Raw genomic sequence first — 15,592 nt, forward strand, 5'->3', positions numbered from 1 at the left:
AATACGGCGAACCTGCTGTGAGTGTTTACTGAATTGTTGTTTGTTCGTTCCGGGTGTCGTTTGTGTTTGTTTTTGGTGTTTCTATCTTTCGCTTTTTTGAATTTTTGGCGTCATTGGTACGGGGGGATCTGTTGCACTTTTGCCACGGAGGAGGCAGCGCGGGGTAGTTATGAATTTGCTCAGGAGAGCCTGGTCGTGATTCCTGGGCCATCATCGAGCTAGTTAATTCAAAATGAATAACTAGTCGTGAGGCTATGTGGCTAGTATTTGGGTTGGGGTTAGGATTCCAATGAAGATTCATCGAACGCCCACAACCTTCTCCGACATATATAAAATCTCCTCGCAAGACAATACAACCTGAACAAAATTCACTAGATCGTTTTGTTGAGAATTGTGGATCTTTGAGGCCGAAATAATGTTATAGGAACACTAAATTTATACTGAGGATTAATATTAAAACAATGATATATTTATTTCATGGACGATTCCTTATATATTCATCGATACACATTTGCACGCGTCTCAGCACTTTCTTCTATACCCGACCGTAAACCGACTCTTCGACGACCCTTAACCGACTGAAGAGTTTACATTTATCTGTTTTCTAAACGCTTCGGACACACATACTTCCACACACTGATATTCACATACAAGTATCTCTACTACGCATTTAACCTAGTCCAGCACAGAAAATTATACATATCTGAACACGTTTAACAAGGGTTTCGCCACAATACAACGTTCCATCGTTGTCAAAAATGATGCAAATTAGAAGACGAAGCCCAGGCGTGTTTAATCGTCAAGCAAACGGTGTCTCCAGGTCAAAGAAAGGGCTCTTTGACAATGTCTCTGCATCAGGGAGAGGTCGAAAACCAGCATCAGCAACGTGGTTTATGACAGCATTGGATGACCCTATAGAGACGACATTCCTTCATTTCCTTTGACATCGGCAATAGCCCTCTGCGCTGTTGCACTTCAATCGCCGCCCCATTCTCTCATCCATCGGAACGTATCATAACATGATTTCCCATATGAAATAATTTCCTGCATTTTTCTCTGTGCCGCATCAACGCACTTCCCACCGATCGCTCGTTCCCCCGCGCAAAACAAAGTGACAGATATTAGCACCGTTTCAACGGCGCCTCTCATTGTTCTTCCGTTACTTTTTCACGTCCATTTCCTACTTTGCTAGGTTCCACTGTTTCCGATTATTATATATTATACATCATCACTTATGGTGCACGTTATTCACGCGAGTTTTGCTAATTTAGTACTTTATCCTTTTTTATAAATCTCTTTTTGTTATAGGATGTACTTCACTGTTTGCTATGATAGGTATATCATGTTGATTTGGTTTGCTTTAATTATATTTTAGTAAATACAATAGAAATTTCAGGCATCTCTAACTATTCAAACAGTTTCACGAATTGCTGTATAATAGTGAAATACCACATCTTCCACCCAGAAGCATTTCTAATCCAATTCCACGTAAACTATTTTAATTTTGCTCCATACTTTCTCTTTAAACAAAATCCAGCTTGTGCGATCCTCGCGTGGGCTAGTGAAATAAATTCACCCAATTCCACTCGTTCGAGTCACCGTGTTCCTATTGTCAACGATCTTTATCATCCCTGTATCTTCATATTGCATTTAAGGATTTGGACAAGACATGGTCAAATGGTCAGACATACTCTTGCTGTACGATCGCGGTTTATAATTTCAAAAACGCGTCAATAATACCGCTATTCGGTAGTCGTTGTATCTATCGTTTCGGGCAGCACACTGGCCTCGTAAGCTCCGTTATCCGACAAAACCATTTTGAGAATGAAGGTACTCATATCGGCGAATGTCATTTTTGCCATGTGACAGGATCAGCCCGGTGTAACGAATGAACCTATACGATACATGATAATGCCCCGTTAAAATATTGCTACGAACGTAGGCGCTGATGCTATTCAGTCCTGTATTAACAAACGCGCTCGTTAACCAGAGCGAACCAACGCCGATTCCCGGAATGATTATTCGAATGTCGCGCGAGCTTGCTTCGAGTCAGCAGGTGACCAGGTCGCGTGCACCATGCAGAAACACGTTTTGTTGGCCAGGAAATGTCGCAGTCGTAATGTGAAATATTAGCTACTTGTTATTTGTTCACGTTATACTACGGCAAGCACTGTGATATTTTCTCTTCATTTCTCATCTGTTTATTTTCGTTCTTATTACTTTTTGTGGTAGTTTCGCTTGATTTATAGATAGATGGGTGTTTGACGATAGGAATAAATTATTCCGTTTGTAAATATTCATGATATATTTCTGATGTTCTGATGATTTTTTGTGTTTGATGTAAAATCGGTGCGCAAACTTGTGTTTCATAACTCACTTTAATGCGTTAGCTATCAGAATCGTTTGACAAAAAAAATTGCAACGATAAGAAACATACATGGACCAGAATCAACAGCTTCGTAAAAATATTTGACACGCAATGATTTATCTACGTTCATACTGAGTTCTATTTGTGATTGTTCACATTAAAAATATACGTTTTAGAATATTTAAGAAACTTCAGAAGCTATTTCATTTGTTTCAATAATGTTAATTGATGTAGGTTTGGGGTTGATAATTAATCGATTCACACAGATTCGATTTTCCTCTCTATATTTCTCCGCCTCGTACAACACGTCTTAACACACAGGATACACTTTGTCAATTAACACGTGGTCGACTTCTAAAACAAGAGAGCGTCGTTAGAAGTCGTACCAACTTAGCTTCTAGTAACTAGCGATCATGCCAACTTAACTTTTCTCAACAAATAATACAGATACATATGTATATGGAAACTTGAATATTAATTTAGAATTTTTCTTGTAATTTCATAATAATTCGTGTATACGCGTGCAATTGGTAACGATGAATATTATATCGAAGACTAACCATGTAATATAAATTATATTTCAAGCAATTGAATTCCCTTTTTTTAGCTTATCTACCAAGCCGCGGTAATCTAAACTATCCTTCTCGTAGCTCGGAAGCATCGGCATACTTGTTATTGTTATTAGGCTCTCGAAAATCATCATGATCTCGCGCCGACGTAATTTTCACGATACGTCGAGTAGATACCCGTAATTTTGGCCGCTTGCACCGCTAATATCGCGCATCTACTTTCGAAATTTCGAAGCTATTTCCGTATCGTTAATCAGTACCCTCTCTTTATCTTGTAATCGGCCTCTAGGAGTCCCTATTTTCTTAAACGTCTAAGATCTCAATTTTCGCGATCCGAGATATCGCAGCTTTACGTACGGAATCTGTAATTTTTTTGAAATCAATATTATCCATAGAGCCAGCTATTGGCCCCTTCTTCGTGTCCTTTAGATTTTAATGGCATAGATAAACGTTCATTATGTTTGAAAACTGATAAAGACGAAGATCGATGTCGAAACACTGTTTTTGTTTTTATTAAAACTTTTCCACTTTTGGCATTTATCTTCACTCCCTCGTAACTTCAATTTCTTAATTATTTTCAAAACTGGCTGAACAAATACGAAGCAGAAAAAGAAGCGAATCATTATATAGCAGCTCCTAAAGCTGGGGAGGCGAGGGAAGCAATCGAGTCCAATTCCACGTTCACCGTCTCCGTTTCCATAGAGATCAAAGTTCGAGATGTTTCGCGCGCTCGCGGCAAAATGAACGTTACGATGCTCAAACTTCTGTTCCTTTCACCAACTAGAAAGGGTGTCAGACAGGGAGAGAGGGAAAAAGGGAGGGGTTGAAACGGTGTCGTTACGAACCGAGCGGGCTATTAATCGCCCGCACGTTTTTTTACCCGATTCCGAAGGAGCTAAAAGAAACTACGCGATTGCGCCGCTCTTTAAGTTCCACGAACCGCGAACATAAGACAAAATAGTATTGCAATGACTGTAGCAGGGTCGAACAAGGAGAACGTGAACAGGAACGGTTGTAGCGGCTTCTTTAACCGTTCCCACTTCCTCGTGCAGAATGTCCCGTAATCGTTTCGAATTGCTATTGGCAAACTTGCATTTTGCAAATAACGAAACTATAGAACAGAGTAACACACTTGGAAAAGTTTTACCACTCATAAACATATTGACAGACAATTACCAACAAATTTTTTCACCAGGCAAAGATATTGTTGTCGACGAAACAATGGTTCCTTGGAGGGGACGACTAATATTCCGGCAATACATACCGACGAAGTCACATAAGTATGGTATAAAACTATTCACACTGTGTTCCACCGAAGGTTACACATGGTCTGTAAAGGTATATTCTGGACGAGAAATTACCGGAAATAAGCAAGTTGGCATAGCTGAAAACGTCTGCATTGAACTTGCAGATAAATTGCTAAATGAAGGACGAACTTTGTTCGTCGACAACCTTTATACGAGCTATCAGTTAGCAATGAAATTTGTAAATTTTAGCACGCATATCGTTGGAACTGTACGGCACAACAAAAAATATATGCCCCATTCCGTAATGTCATACCCGTTGAAGAAACATGAAATGATAGCACGAGAAGATAAGAACGGTATTGTGATCCTCAAATGGAGAGATGTTCGAAATGTTAGAATATTATCAACAAAACATGCACCCATTATGATTTCAAGTTCAAATTCTACATATCACGGATGTCCTTCGAAACAGTAAGCTTTGACAGTAATTGCATATAATAATGGAAAAATTGGTATCCACAAAAGTGACCACATCTCATATGCCACTACGATACGGAAAAGCATCAAGTGGTATCGGAAATTAGTACTACATTTACTCTTAGGGACAACTATAGTGAATGCTCATATTGTGTACCAAACAGCCACAAACAAAAAAATACCGATAAAAAAATTTCGGGAAATTCTCGTTTTCGAATGGTCCCCAGAAAATACTGTGCCCGACAACCATCCGAAGAAAACGACGAAGGTGGCCCACCATTTGGAGATACGTAAGAATCAGGAGGGCAAGCCTATAAGAAGGATGTGCACCCTATGTTACAAGAAGAAGAGACAAACTGTCTCACGTGAAGAAGCGAGAAAAAACATGAAAAGAAATACAATATATTGTTCGAAGTGCCCAAAATCACCCCAAATGTATTTGGAATGTTTTAACGAATACCATGAGATATAGCATAATGTAATATTTTAAATTAATAAAGAGTATGATATAATGTGTTTCTAATATTTTTATGTTGTATAATCTATATATATGTCGGGTTTACATTAGAATTAGGGTTAGGGGCGTGAAACGAATCTTCGTTTGGGTTACACGTTGTCGTTATGCAATAGAGAAGACATTGACTAGTGCAAATACGATTATTATAGAACCGGACAAGTAACCGTGGTAGTTAGGTACTCGAGAAACTAATGACAATGATCCTAGGTTCAATAACGAATCCGCGGTCGACGGGATGATAGATGAACATGCTCACAATATCTAAGTCAAACTCTTTATTAAAACGTGGAATATCCACCGAGCGTACAGACACAAAAGAACTCGCTAATACGACCTCACGAGAGAATGACTTTCCGTCGCGATGATGCTGCGGAGGAAAACTATGATGAGGTGTGTCTAAGGACACGAGATCATCGGATTCGTCGAGAAAAGCCTTCGTCCAGAAAGTAAGGGAAATTGGCGTTGCTGCTAATTGGTCAATCTTCATATCGGTGGTTAGAAAAAGATGCTAGCCGCCCTCGAGGGAAAGTTGCTAGTGGGAGACGCCGCTCGTTGAAAAATAGGTCTCCCCTATGTTCCCGTAGTTGGGATAAAGACTGTTTGTCTGTTTGGAGGACTTTAGTTGACTATATCTTAAGATTTATAACGGGCCCTCGAGCTAGCCGAACATGTACTGCGGAGACGCATCGACATCTGGCAATCATCTTACTCGAAGAATAGGGTCTGCGTGTGGCGAGCCACGGGACAGAAACCGTTGGAATGTTTACTGTCGCGTGTCGCCACGAATATTTCTTTTAAGGAGAGCTATAGAATTACTCCATACCTTTGTTAGACAAAGCGTTCATCCCGTGACCGCGGCTACGTTCGGCGACTGACTGTCGCCTCGAGCCCAAGCTCATTATCACAACTCTCGAACAATTACAATCGGATTGAATAACTACAATTGTTCAATTACAGACTCCGGTGTTCTTTCATCTCCGACATATATTATTGTATATTTAATTAACTCGAACAAGAAGAGCGTCACCATACGTTGGTGACGGGGCCCCCACGGAAGTATACCCGTCGCACCGATATGTGCGACGTGGCGACACACGTGTTAAAGAATTCTGTTTTAGTGCAAATTGTGATGGCGAGTTTAAAAAATATCCGTAGAATTGAATAAATAAAAAAGTATAGTCCTAGAATCGTTTATGGAGTATTGGTCGAGGCACAACAACATGAGACGCTCTCGATCCACCTTGTCCTATGACTCATGTGCCGCTACATCACCCCCTAACAGTGATAACATTTTTATTAAGTTATAATTTTGAAATTATTAAACACGGTTTTCCTTTGGTCGTCGGTAGTTTAAAAGTCACCGATATATCCTGTGTCCGACAATTTATGATTCTTACCAGAAACCTGTCTGCAACCAACCGGGAAAACGGATTCTACGTCCCGACAGCGTAACGTACCTATTCCTGGTGTTCTCTTCTGATGTTCGCTCGATGCTTACACTGTTATCGTCGCGAGAGTACGTTTGACCTACCGGAATCAGTACGTCACGGGATTCAGCGGTTTTTTTTTCTAGGTCGTCCGGAACTACAAAGGCAGGTTTTAGACAGTTTATGGAAACCGTTACGTCGCGTTCAGTTATTTTAACAACGTAATTTTTCTCTTTTCCCGTTACGACTTTAAACGGCCTGACCTTCTCCATCCGTTGTTTTAGCCAATTCGCGTATTCCGAGTTGGTCCGCTGCTTGGTTGCTAAGAGAAATTCCGCCAGCAATGGTATGTTGGTAATGTAAATCATTTCAGCTACCGTTGCGTTTGAGGTGTATGTGTTGTCTGTGATACTTGTAGCTGCTGGCTGTAAGTGTCGCTGCTGGGGTACTGCTATTTTTCTTCTAATTTAGATGCGTGGAAGAAAAATAGGACTATGGGGGCCGGGATTCGAACCCGGGTCCCGAACGTTCTTAACCTAAGGCGCTCACCACTGCGCTACCGTCGTCCGGTAGAAGTTAGTGTCGAGTGGCGGTATTTGTTGTCGAGTGCCGCCACACCGTAATGAACTACTTTGTTCATTCCTGGATGTATTCTTATTATACTTTGAAAGCAATGCAATACAAATTACCAAAAGGCTTTGCCATGATGATTACTACGATGCAGCTGGTACAAATGGTGATTGGTTGGGTTGCAACTATTGCGGCTTACTATTACCGAAAAAGTTGTGGACTTTAATGCTACATTACGCGTAAAAATTTTATGTTTTGGTTTCCCCATCTACTTCAGTTATTTAATCCTATTTAGAAAATTCTTCTTTATCTCTTCTAAATTCTTTGGAAAAGTCCTCCTTTATCGCGGTTCGAATGCCTAGCAAAACCCAGTTGCTCGTGCCGTGGCACTTGATCGTCGCTTTAAGGTATCTATGCAAGCGTTCTACGATCCCATTAGACAAGGGATGATAGGCCGATGTGCGCAGGTGCGTGACGCCGAGCAACCGGCATAACTCTTTAAACAGACACGATTCGAATTAGCGTCCGTAGCCGGCCGTTATTTTTAAAGAGACGCCGAAACGAGAAATCCAAGCGGAAAGCCGAGGCGATAGTTGGCGCTTCCATAGCAGCAATGGGAACGGCTTCGGGCTAACGCGAAAAACGATCGATACACGATAGACAATATCGATAGCCCTGCGAGTATTGCATCACGATAATGTGTAAGTGTATGTGTCCGAACCGGCCTGCTAACGTTTTGAACGCTCCAACTGGTGAGGATACGTGCCTTTCTTTTTTTTTTATACGAGAAGGGGAAATGCATTACGCATACCAAACAACCCGCGCCGCCGGGTTATGTGGGACTCGGCTGATGGTAGTGCCATACCCCCTAAAAAACCTCTCCTCTTCCAATCCTTCGAGTGGAGGGTCTCGACGGCACTGTTAATACCACATTACTTCGACGAGACCCCATTCGACGCGTCAACTCCTTATCAAAAAATGCCTCGGTTTCTTCGGAGATAGTCATCATCCTCTTCTTCCCCTTTTCCGAATCGCCCCGCCTTTGTACCTTTTGCCTGTCTTGTCCTCATTACTATCCCGCAGAAACTGCGGAACAACGATAGCTCCTACAATCGCACCCGCTCTATTACAAACCGTATCAAAATGATCACAATAATTTCTGTTAGAGTGTAACACTACGCCTAGGTATTTAACCCTTTCGCGTGTGTTAAGCACCTCTCCCGTCAATGTTATATTAAACTTCTTCGGAACTCTCATTCTCGTCAACAATATAATCTCCGTTTTCTCCTTTGCTATCTGGAGACCCGAATTTTCACACCAATTTAATATCGTCTTCGTGTGGAGATTCAAATCTACCTCCACACTTTGCTTCTTCTGCAGACCCACCAAGCTAGTGTCACGTAAAATTGATACTTGGGTTGTAAGAGAAAAGAAAGCTGAGTCGTAACCCAACTATTAATTTTCCTTTATCGAACTTTATTATAATTTTGGCACTTACAATGATAGAATAACACTGAACCGTAAAAAGGGTGTTGTACAAGAACAGCAACTAGGACAAGAACTGTCCAAGCTGGGTGAAGTCTCGGTTTATAAACATTTTGGTTTTAGGATGTTGAGGGGCTAGGTGTAGGTTAGGATGTGGAAAAGTGTCCGAAGGTCGGGGGTATGTATCCTATCTCTGATGTGTGACTAATGCGCGTCACAGCCTTGGTGTAGGCTATGATGATAAGGTGGTGATGTCTGCAAGGAAGTCTGCAAGTCGGGGGTCGATGTCTTATCACTGATGTAGGTTGAGATGACAGAATCATTCCGACAGTCGATGAGAAACTTTCAGAGAACTGAAAATATAAAGTTTGAGGTGTATTGGGTGTGCAGTACGCGCAGTGAGTGTTGTATGCAGTGTAGCATTACTATTCGTTGTTTATTATTTAAATCGCTATATGTGTTACAAAATATCGTATACATTTGGAGAACTTTCGGACATGCACCTTTGTTACCACACCAATAGAACTATATACCTAGCACAAAGATATTTTTTAAAATAGATTATCGATTTCAGGATATAGGTACATTGAAACCTGGCGGGCGAATTCAGCACGACGATCCGGATCTGGGGGACGGAATACTGCACCGCATTGAAAAAAATCTCAGGTTAAATACGAGGGTTATTGCTGCTGAAGAAGGTGTCAGCAGCAGCACCGTGTAGTCTGTATTGAAGGGGAAAGATCTACACCTGTGTAGCTTTCAGAAAGTTCACGAGTTAAAAACAGAAGAAAACTTTTTCAAATGGATGAGTCGGAAAATCCAACGCAATTCCAATTTCCCCGCGAGGATATTATTTACTAATGAGACAACATTTAATAAATGTGACACTGGAGTAACAAATACACGTAGCGATCAATTTTAATCACATCACATTCTACCCACGCAGTGTAGGAACATTTGTCTAACTGTTTTGGAGATTGATGGATCGGTGGAAGGGGACTTGTGCTTTGGTCTGCTCGATCCCCACGTTTAAATCCCCTCGACTTTGACCTCTGGGGACACATGAGGAGGTTAGTGTACGCATCGCCGGTGTCTATTGCAATAGAACTGCAACACTGCATTCTCGATACGGTAAAATTTTAAGAGAAGCGTTAGGCTCTGTTTACGACAAAACGGAGGTCATATCGAACATGTGTCGTAATTCGTTGTATTTCTTGTGGATACTCGCCGTAGGGACAATCACGGTGCCTGTGCAAGCCTTTAATGAACATTGATAATACGCTTTTTTATTTATGAGTTATGGAGGCAACGGTTCCACTCGTAAATTTCATAGAGCTGTTTTCCATGTGCTCTTATGGATTTCCATCCAATCCAACATTCTCTTGACAACGTCGCGCGAGATCGTTTACATCTCTGAATCTTCTTCTCTACGACTTGTACGAGGTATATGAGGAACTACAACTCGCGCGGGAGCTCATTTTTCTTTGAGCTGCCGTATTGTGTAGATAAAAATAGAACTTTTACTCACTTATTAATAATTTAATTATTAATTTGTAACAATTAAATTAATAATTTACAACATTTAAGCCATTGATTTACACCGTTTGATCTGTTAATGCTTCACAGTTCAACTATTAATTTATAACAATATATTATTAATCTGAAACAATTACTCCATTAATTTTTAACAACTAAATAATAATTTATAACAAAAGCCTCCCATTAATTTAAAATAATTATGCTCTTAATTTACACCATTAATCGGAAGCAATTCTACTATTCATTTAAACCAATAAATAAATTTAAACCAATAAAACCAACTCATAGCGATTAAATTAATGATTTATTTTGTTTTATTTAGTATTAACGAAATCTTTCGAGTCTTTGAAGAGGTATTTTGTTTCCATTTAGTTTTATCTTTTAATTTTAAGCACAGTATTTAATTTTTCACTTAACTATTTCATATAAAATCAGTGCTAATACAAAGTGTAACTGTAGAGCGTCTATGGATGAAATGTAATTCTTCGTACTCGCTCAAAGCCATGGAATCAAATCGCATTCACGGAACTGAAAAAGCAAATGCGATTTAATCGATGGCAACGAGGTTTGGTTTCTTCGATGGTAAGTTCAATGTTCAAATGTGATTATGTAGATCCACATACTATACCTATTCTAATTAATAAATTTCCATACACGCTACTTCTTTGCCATCAAATAATTTTATATCTTCTGCTTTCGATGCTTAAAAACACTTTACGTAAATAGAATCCCTGCGTAGTTACCTCCCCGTGATGGGACCGAGTAATTGCCATCGTTTCCCAAATAATAATACATGATGTACTATTCTGAAAGCGTAACGTTAATTTTAATATTAGGATTCGATTGCTATTGGTAAACAACATATATTTATGATTCCGAGATATATCAAGCTAGAAACTACTTTAATAGTTTAGTCTAGTCTAGATCATCCAAAACTGTTTGATGAATTAGACTGGACTAATAACCCCCTACGGGGGCACCGTCGGATGTCGTGGAATGTCGTGGGTCGTTGAGGAACGTCGCGGGACGTCGTGGAACGTCGTCGACTGACTGTCGCCTCGAGCCCAAGCTCATTATCACAACTCTCGAACAATTACTACAACTCGAACAATAACTACAATTGTTCAATTACAGCTATAGTAGACTCTAGGTTACAATGTTGCGGGATTATCCAAAATTCCAAAGGCTCCGGTGTTCTTTCATCTCCGACATATATAATAATATATAATAATAATATATAGAATATAATAGATATATAATAGATATATAATATAATATATAGAATATAATAATATAATAGAATATATAAAATGATATATATTCTGTAAATAAATGCTTCCGTCTGTGTCATGTCATCTCGGATGACATTACGTATGTCGGAGATGAAAGGAAAACGGAGCCTTTCTTTTGAAATTTTGGGAAAATCCTCTAATACTTTAGCCTAGATTCTATCATAGTGGTAATTATGCAATTGTTGTCATTCAGTCTGATTGTAATCGTTCGCGATTTGTGATAGTGAGATTGGACTCGAGGTGATATAACTGGTAGCCACGGTCAGGGGATGGACGTTTTGCCTGACAGAGGTGTGGAGTGGTTGTATGGTTCTCCCTAGAAATGTGGTTGTGGCGGCTTACGACCTCAAGAACGGGCCTGGCCACGTGTGGTTTTACCTCGGAGGTGCCAATATAATGGGACACACGTTGTATTAATAATAAAACTCCAGGCACAAACTGCCTAGCAACGGCGAATGGAACTTTCTCGATGCTTCTAACGAATATTTAACAAACGAACGCGATTGTAAAGCGAGGAAAATTTTCATCAGTCTATTATTCGTGCGATCGCCTTGGAAAGTTAAACTTCGAGCAGTTTATACGAAGCGTCCCAGCAATCGTATTTTGTGCTTAAAAAGTATTCTACGCTTAGTAAAGAGTTATCCCGTTCACCGTGGATTCCTTATCGAACCTAAAAACCTTGTAAATTGCATCTTGCGTGTCTAAACACCACTGTTGTTCGTTAAACTTTGTAAAAGTCATTTTTTTGTACCTGTAAATATAATCTCTGTCGTACAAAACGATCGCTAATACAAATGAAGAATTGTTACGCGCCCTAAATTCTAGCGATAACCCGACACATATAACTATGTTGTCGGTAAGTTACCAACCGCAAAAGTTAACTGTCCATAGGGTTCAAATAATCATTTCTTTAACCAAATTTTAATTTCTTGAGCAATAAGATTCTCTTCCTTAACGCTAGAGTATAAAACAGATATTTTGACAAATACTTTAACAACCAGTGGTATCTCATAAGCCTTTGACAGAGTCAACAGTATGTACATGTGTGTGTGTGCGCGCGCGCCCGCGCGCGCCTGTGTTCGTATACACAAATTTAAGAATTCCATTAGAGTGGGTAAGACTCCTACGGGCCAGAAAGTATTTCTCGAGTAAGGGACTTGAATCGATTTGTTAGACTTCGCCGCGCAGCGCTTCTTGTGTCTGCAGCACGATCGTGTCTATAACTAAACTCTATAGTATTATGTAAAACTACATTTATTTAAACAACATTCTTTTGTATCACGTGAAATACTGCATCTCTACTCTACTCTACTTTAAGTATATTGATGAAAATTATCACTAAAGGTGAAGAATATAAACTAAACTGCTTTTCATAATTTTGCAAACAAAGGTGTTAACAAATCGATGCCAGCGCTGCGACTAACGGCCGATTTGTAAAGCACATTTCCGAATATTAAGAGCATTACCCCCTCTACTGGAGTTTACAAACCTGTGTATACGAATACGATGCTTGCAGTACTTATGATGTAAGAATAATCAGGTATTCATTGACGTGTATTGGTGTTGCTTCTTAGATGCACAGATATACATACATATATAACGTGAGTTTATACAGAAACGCGAACAAAATATTGTATTGGACATAACGTGAAGTTAATCAGAAAATCTACTCAGTAACACGCATGCGCTGTAGCCACGCGTGAATCTGTCTGAACTGAGCGTCATGTTTGCTACTAGTGGTGGATACCATTTTAATGCGCACAGTGCTGCTCATGATGCTGTCCGAGTTTGAACGGTATTTTCTCTCTCTTTGCATGTTTATATGTGTATAAAAAGAATTTACATTTTATCTTGACGCGAACTATTAACAAAGGAAAACATGTTCTGGATGCAAGTGAATAATAAGTGAATAATAAGAGAGTGTATACAACTTTTAAGATCATGTATGACACGTTAACCTGAAATATCTTCCATTGTCTTCTACTTTTCATTAATTTCACGACTTTCTATCAAATAATTATAGTTTTGTTAAATATATTTGATAACTGTATTTCATACAATTTCTATATTCATTTACAAATTGCTACTGTTATCGTGCAGTTATGGCATATTTTAAGGAAAACGCGAATTGTTCTTTGAGGATATTATTAAAGTCTACTACTCACTAATCATAGATTTTCCTTGTGCACAGGCAAGCAGTTTGTCTAATAATAATAATAATTTCGTAAAGCAAATGGCTCGAGTGTTAGTTTACGTGCGGCCCGTTGATGCAATCTCTATGGATATAAAATTGGACAACAAAATGGACGTAAGTACCTTTTGAAACATCATTCGATAAGTGAACTTTGACCGTATTGAATAATATATTTTGTTTCTACAAATCTTGGTTAATATAACATATTAAACTAATGTTTATGTACCACTTTCTTTAACTATTTCAATATGACAAAGTAAGATTTGCTTCTTTGGCTGTTGTGACGCAAACTTATGATTTGTAATAGAAATGAAATTTAATTGTTGAATTAAAAGGAATTTCCACGATGGTACATAAAATTTTGTATAATGTATCTGTCAATTATAAGACTACTTTGGCCAACGCGCTATGAGCTCTTGCGTCTATACTTTATATATTATGGCGCAATAACAATACATGGATTAAAAATATTAAAGTAATGCAGAATGTCTAGCATCGATGCAACCGTGCTTATTATTGTTATCAATATAATATTTAATTTCTCCGTTGTAGAGTAATGAGTTTCTGCGAATGTGATTATTTTACAATTAAATTTCATTTACATATTTTATTTTATAAAAATGGAAATATTGAATTACAAATGATTTTCATTAATATGTTAATATTTAGTACACTGATTATGTTTGCCATTTGTGTTATTATTATTTGTTATTCATTTTCCTCGGCTTATAGAATATAAAATTGATATTTATAGATATATAAATATGTTTTATGTAATATTAATGTAAATCGCTGTTGTATCGTGAAATGTTATCTATTTATTCGTACAATACCAAGTGAATTAGTAAGAAAGATTAGATTTTCATCATATTAATGCGTCGAAGCATACGAGCGTTGAAACAACGTATGTTGTAAAAAGTATATTGCCGTATAATGGATTAATACTCACACATGTACCAGGAACGTTCATCACTGGGAACGTGCGCTACCTGTTCACTGATGTATTTATATAAATACGGGCATTGGATTCAGCTGAGGCGTTTTGTAACGTATAACTTTAAATAGAGCAGATCACACGAACGTATCAGTGGTTATTCGTTATCAGTTCGATGAGTACGTATTTTACGTTCGATTATGTATGTCCCGCGATTATTCTATAGCGAATAGTTGTATCGGAATGAAAACATTTCTATTTTGTGCAAGGATTTTCAGATTTGTTTATTATAAATCATTTGTTATTGCAAAAATCATTTGTATAAATCAAATTATTTACAGTTTTTAACGCACTTCGATATCGATTCAGATTAAAAAGAAATATTATTGGAGTTTTACAACACAATGTCGCGAACGTTCCGTTAAGCATGGTTTACGCCACAGTTAAGAACAATCGCTATTTTTGAGAACTAGAAATTTAGCGCTTCGACCATCTGCGTATCAGCACACTGATAGGGCGTGAGTAATTGTTCCGCCAGCTCTGCAAAACAGACGACGCTCGTATGTCGTGACTTCTACGTACGTACGAAATGACTGTGAAACGTATGTCCGTTTTAACGCTCGTGTAACCTTATGCCCAGGTTTAAGTTTCTGTGTGCGTTATGAAAAATATTGCTGCTATGAGTTTATATACAAAATTTTTCCGCACACAGTTATAACGAGGCACAAATACGCGTGTGCGTTTACCCGCGTGTATATATATATTCTTATACAAATTTGCAACATAGTGAAAGGGAGGAATTTTGCATATGTCCCTTACTGCCCGAACAGCATCGGGACAGTAGTTCTAGTATAGTCTTGCGTAGAAAATTCGTTGAGCAGCCTGTATAGCTGAAACGTATCGTAATGACGTTACGCATCGGCTCTAAAGTCTCGTGAAATGACATCAGTATATCAATATATACTTAATATAT

Source organism: Bombus bifarius, unplaced genomic scaffold (genome assembly GCF_011952205.1).
Source record: "Bombus bifarius isolate JDL3187 unplaced genomic scaffold, Bbif_JDL3187 scf7180000009451, whole genome shotgun sequence".
Lineage (NCBI taxonomy): Eukaryota > Metazoa > Arthropoda > Insecta > Hymenoptera > Apidae > Bombus > Bombus bifarius.